The sequence below is a fragment of the Triticum urartu genome, chromosome 5, assembly GCF_003073215.2.
Source record: "Triticum urartu cultivar G1812 chromosome 5, Tu2.1, whole genome shotgun sequence".
Taxonomy (NCBI): Eukaryota; Viridiplantae; Streptophyta; class Magnoliopsida; order Poales; family Poaceae; genus Triticum; species Triticum urartu.
The window spans coordinates 317,824,100-317,830,099 of NC_053026.1; positions in this window are offsets into that span (position 1 = coordinate 317,824,100).

Below are 6,000 nucleotides of genomic sequence, written 5' to 3' on the forward strand. Positions count from 1 at the left end.
CTATAAATACTGCCGGGTGCTAACTGATTTAACCATGCTCTGGCCGAGCCCTCCAACATCAGAGGAAGGTGCTTCATGGCCACTTCATCATTGCCGCCGCCAATCTGAATAGCCACTCGGTAGTCCTCAAGCCAAGTGTCGGGCTTGGACTCACCAGTGAACTTACTGACTCCAGTCGCCAACCTGAAGTTGGGAGGAATCACCGCAGCCCTGATGGCTCTACTGAAGCACTCTGGACCTGAGACATGCACTCTGCTGCTGGTTGGAAAATCTCTATCGTGGCCTTCTATGTGAGCTCTGTTTCTGTCGACCAGACCCTGAACGAGAATAGGTCTCGCATCAAAGCCCGGTTCCCTGGGGTCGACTAGAATCCTTCGCCCACCATTGTGAGGACGTTTGTCATCATGCTGTCGAGGCACGTATGACCCACTCCTTGGGGGAGGCGTGGGCACTCGACGACGATCATCGTGATCGAGTCGGTGATCATACTGCTCACGGTTTCTGTACTGATCTCGCCGGTCCCCACGTCCCTCACGCCTCGGGGGCGATCTCGGGCTGTGAGCCGACTGGACTGTGTCTGCAACCATGGATCTGCTATGGATCCTATTCCACGACTGAGATACTACTGTATTCTGCTCCCCCGCTGCTCGGAGCAAAGCCCGGATCTGCACCAAACCTCGACCAGCTTCTGACTGGGAAGGTTGAATTGACTCCGCTATTCGAGCTGCAGCTGCGAGATTCTAGATTGGAGTTCGGTATACCTGAGTCGGAGGCGGAAAAAGTTGGCGTCGACTGGACTCGGGGATACGCTGCCGAGCACGCTCGTTGAGTGCGCGCTGGAGGTTCTCTAGTCGAGTGCGCTCAGCCAGGTTGGCCAGGCGCGCCTCCTCCAAGGCCTGGGCCTCAGGGGTTTCTCCAATGATAGGAGTGTGAAGTGCATCCATATTTCTGCGGCGAAGATCTTCCCTCCACTGAGAAGAAAGGGGTTCAGGGCGGTACTCTTCGTGAACACGCGACGGATCGCCGCCGCCATCGCCTCCGTCTTCATGGGTGAAGCCAGGAGGACTGGGTGGTCCATTGACCATCAAAACTTCCGCCACGGGGTTGCTGTTGTCGCACTCGGATGCAGTCTCTACAGAGCCAGTCGAACAGGCCATAGAGAGTTTCATCGGGCTCGATTGTCGCGACTTGGGGGGTGGCCGACTGGCGAGCCACCGCGTGCCTCACCCACCGCTGAAGCCTCGATCGACCAGAATGCTTGCGCCGGTAGGCTACAGGGAGGGAGGACAGCACAGGAGCCGACCGATACTAAGTCGACGACTGTCGTAGGAGGACGCCACGGACGCACGCGCGAAAGTGCGTCGCCCCGCGGACGGGGAGCGCCTCGACGTTGAGTGGAGCTTCTTGGAGCCAAGCGGAGTCGTCAGCGACGAACACGAGCACGCCGAGACGGATCTCGCGGCCCTCGGCCAAACCTCCGCCTGAAACCATGTTGATAGGGATTGGAAAAATCGCAACTTCTCCAACAAGTCGCTAAGACACCTTCCCCAAGGTGGGCGCCAACTGTCGTGGTTCTAAGTCTGACAGTAGAATGGGGGGTAGGGATGTAGAGGCAAGATCCTAGCTATGGAGAGTTGTACACGCGAGTTTTTCGAGTTCAGGCCCTTCTCAGAGGAAGTAACAGCCCTACGTCTCGGAGCCCGGAGGCGGTCGACTGATTATATGCGTGTGAGTTACAGGGGGTGCGAACCCTTCTGCCTGTGGAGGGGGGTGGCTTATATAGAGTGCGCCAGGACCCCAGCTAGCCCACGTCACAGAGGGTTTAAGGTACATTGAAGAAGGGCGTTACTGGTAACTTCCACACTAAAGTGCTATAAATGACAATTAAGCCTATAAGTAAATGCCCGACCGTTGTTCATACAGAGTGGCTTTAGCTCTTCTGCCCGTCGAGTGACTTCTACGACGGTTGAGTGACATCGATTCTTCCGAGTGGAACGTCTCTGGTCGAGTGGATGATGGTACCCTTTGAATGATCCTGGCTTTAGGGTGATGTCCTAGGGGAGGATGTCTAGGTCAGGTCTATGACCCTACCCTAGGTACATAGCTTCATCAGTATCCACTTTTCCTAACATTTTTCCTCTTGTTTTGGACTCTAATTTGCATGATTTGAATGAAACTAACCCCAGACTGACGTTGTTTTCAGCAGAACTACCATGGTGTTGTTTTTGTGCAGAAATAAAAGTTCTCGGAATGGAACGAAACTTTGCGAGGATTTTTTATATAATAAATAAGAATTTCTGGAGCCAAGATCCACCGGAGGGGGGCACCTGGGTGGGCACAACCCACCAGGGTGCGCCCCCTCCTAGCGCACCCAGGTGGGTTGTCCCCACCTGGTGGCCCCCCAGAAACCGATGCTATAAAATCCTATTTTCCAGAAAAAATCAGGGAGAAAGAATTATCACGATCCACGAGACGGAGCCGCCGTCACCTCCTGTTCTTCATCACGAGGCCAGATCCGTAGTCCGTTTGGGGCTTCAGAGAGGGGGTTCTTCGTTCTTCGTCATCACCAACCCTTCTCCATCGCCAATTCCATGATGCTCCCCACCGGGAGGGAGTAATTCCTTCATAGGCTCGCTGGTCGGTGAGGAGTTGGATGATATTCATCATGTAATCGAGTTAGTTTTGTTAGGGCTTGATCCCTAGTATCCACTATGTTCTAAGATTGATGTTGCTATGGCTTTGCCATACTTAATGCTTGTCACTTTGGGCCCGGGTGCCATGAACTCAGATCTGAACCATTTATGTTATCATCATTATCCATGTTCTAGATCCAATCTTGCAAGTTATAGTCACCTATTACGTGTTATGATCCGGCGACCCCGGAGTGACAATAGTCGGGACCACTCCTGGTGATGACCGTAGTTTGAGGAGTTCATGTATTCACCGTGTGTTAATGCTTTGTTCCGGTTCTCTATTAAAAGGAGGCCTTAATATCCCTTAGTTTCCAATTAGGACCCCACTGCCATGGGAGGGTAGGACAAAAGATGGCATGCAAGTTCTTTCCATAAGCACGTATGACTATTTACGGAATACATGTCTACATTATATTGATGAACTGGAGCTAGTGCCGTATCGCCCTAGGTTATAACTGTCTCATGATGAATATCATCCAACAAGTCACCGATCCAATGCCTACAAATTTATCTTATATTGTTCTTGCTAAGTCACTACTGCTATCATCACTGTTACACTTGCTACAAAATACTGCTATCACTGTTACCGTTACTATTGTTGTTGTCACTACTATCAAAACTATCATATTACTTTGCTACTGATCATGTTGCTGCAGATAATTAATCTCCAGGTGTGGTTGAATTGACAACTCAGCTGCTAATACCTTCAAATACTCTTTGGCTCCCCTTGTGTCGAATCTATAAATTTGGGTTGAATACTCTACCCTCGAAAACTGTTGTGATCCCCTATACTTGTGGGTTATCACGCGCCCCTGCCTTGTGGCCACCTCGTGTGCCATCCGGACTCTGTTTTCTTGCATGACACTTCTTTTGGTCGGTAAAAAATCATTATATATTCTCTCGAACGTTTTGACCATCGTACCACGACGAAATCCTCTTCTCTTGTTTCGTGCTGATTTCCTGGCAGATCTGAAAATATGTTGTCTCAAGATTCGGAGGGAGAGAATTATGTAGCTGATTATATCACAAACCCCAAAGCATATGGGGATGTGGAGCATTATGGTTGAACCATGGAGGAAGAAGACTAATCCAAAGGGAAAGGAGGAGACAAGCTCCGATGATGAGGAAGTCCCTCTACCCCAACCTAGGGACATCCACGTGGAGTTTTAAAAGTCAAGTCTCCTGAACAAAGCAAAGAAACCAAAGATCGAGTTTATCCCCTTTTGTCTTTTGCGAGAGAACAAGCAAGAATTATGCAAAAAGATATTAACACTGGAGCAGGAGATCAATGGGCTGAAGGAGGAAAGTTCCATCCTCAAGCGTAAGCTGAGGAAAAAGGGCAAGCCTACAACACCAACAAAACCTTCATCACCACCCCCGAAGAAAGAGACATAAATACACGGGTATGTGCACTCCCCTTGGCAACTGCCAAGCTTGGGGGAGGTGCCCCTGTATCATATCGCCATCACATCTTTACCTTTATTGTTTTTCTTAGTTCAATCCTTTTGCTTATATCTTGAACTAGTAGAATAAAGTTTTGGTATGATCTAGCTTTGAGTTTTGTTTTGAGATCTATCTATGTAATCGAATCCTTGAGTTATATATGAAGGAAATATGCCCTAGAGGCAATAATAAAGTTGTTATTTATATTTCCTTATATCATGATAAATGTTTATTATTCAAGCTAGAATTGTATTAACCCGAAACTTAGTACATGTGTGAATACATAGACAAACAGAGTGTCACTAGTATGCCTCTACTTGACTAGCTCGTTAATCAAAGATGGTTAAGTTTCCTAGCCATGGACAAAGGGTTGCCATTTGATGAACGGGATCACATCATTAGAGAATGAAGTGATTGACTTGACCCATCCATTAGCTTAGCACGATGATCATTTAGTTTACTGCTATTGCTTTCTCCATAACTTATACATGTTCCTATTACTATGAGATTATGCAACTCCCGAATACCGGAGGAACACTTAGTGTGCTATCAAACGTCATAATGTAACTGGGTGACTATAAAGATGCTCTACAAGTGTCTCCGATGGTGTTTATTGAGTTGGCATAGATCGAGATTAGGATTTGTCACTCCGTGTATCGGAGAGGTATCTCTGGGCCCTCTCAGTAATGCACATCACTATAAGACTTGCAAGCAATGTGACATATGAGTAGTTATGGGATGTTGCATTACGGAACGAGTAAAGAGACTTGCTGGTAATGAGATTGAACTAGGTATTGAGATATCGACGATCGAATCTCGGGCAAGTAACATACCGATGACAAAGCGAACAACGTATGTTGTTATGCGGTTTGACCGATAAAGATCTTCGTAGAATATGTAGGAACCAATATGAGCATCCAGGTTCCACTATTGGTTATTGACCGGAGATGAGTCTCGGTCATGTCTACATAGTTCTCGAACCCGTAGGGTCCGCACGCTTAACGTTTGGTGACGATCGGTTTTATGAGTTTATGTGTTTTGATGTACCGAAGGTAGTTCGGAGTCCCGGATATAATCACAGACATGACGAGGAGTCTCGAAATGGTCGAGACATAAATATTAATATATTGGACGGCTATATTCGGACACAGGAAGTGTTCCGGGTGATATCGGAGAAAACCGGAGTGCCGGAGGGTTACCGGAACCCCCCAGGGGAACTACTGGGCCTAGATGGGCCTTAGTGGAGAGAGAGGCTGCCAGGGTAGGCCGCGCGCCCCCTCCCCCTTGGGTCCGAATTGGACTAGGAGGGGGGTGGCGCCCACCCTTTCCTTCCTCTCTCCCACTCCTTCCTCCCCCTTCCTAGTAGGACTAGGAAAGGAGGAATCCTACTCCTACTAGGAGGAGGATTCCTCCCCTCCTTGGTGCACCCTAGGGCCGGCCGGCCTCCCCCCTTGCTCCTTTATATACGGGGGCAGGGGTACCCTAGAACACACAAGTTTACATTGTTTAGCCGTGTGCGGTGCCCCCCTCCACCATAATCCACCTCGGTCATATCGTTGCAGTGGGCGAAGCCCTCTTCCGGTAGCTTCATCATCACCGTCATCATGTCATTGTGCTGACAAAACTCTCCCTCGACACTCAGCTGGATCTAGAGTTCGTGGGACGTCACCGAGCTCAACGTGTGCAGATCGCGAAGGTGCTGTACCTTCGGTGCTAGGATCGGTCGGATCGTGAAGACGTTCGACTTCATCAACCGCTTTGTCATAACGCTTCCGCTTACGGTCTACGAGGGTACATGGACAACACTATTCCCCTCTCGTTGCTATGCATCACCATGATAGATCTTGTGTGTGCGTAGGAAATT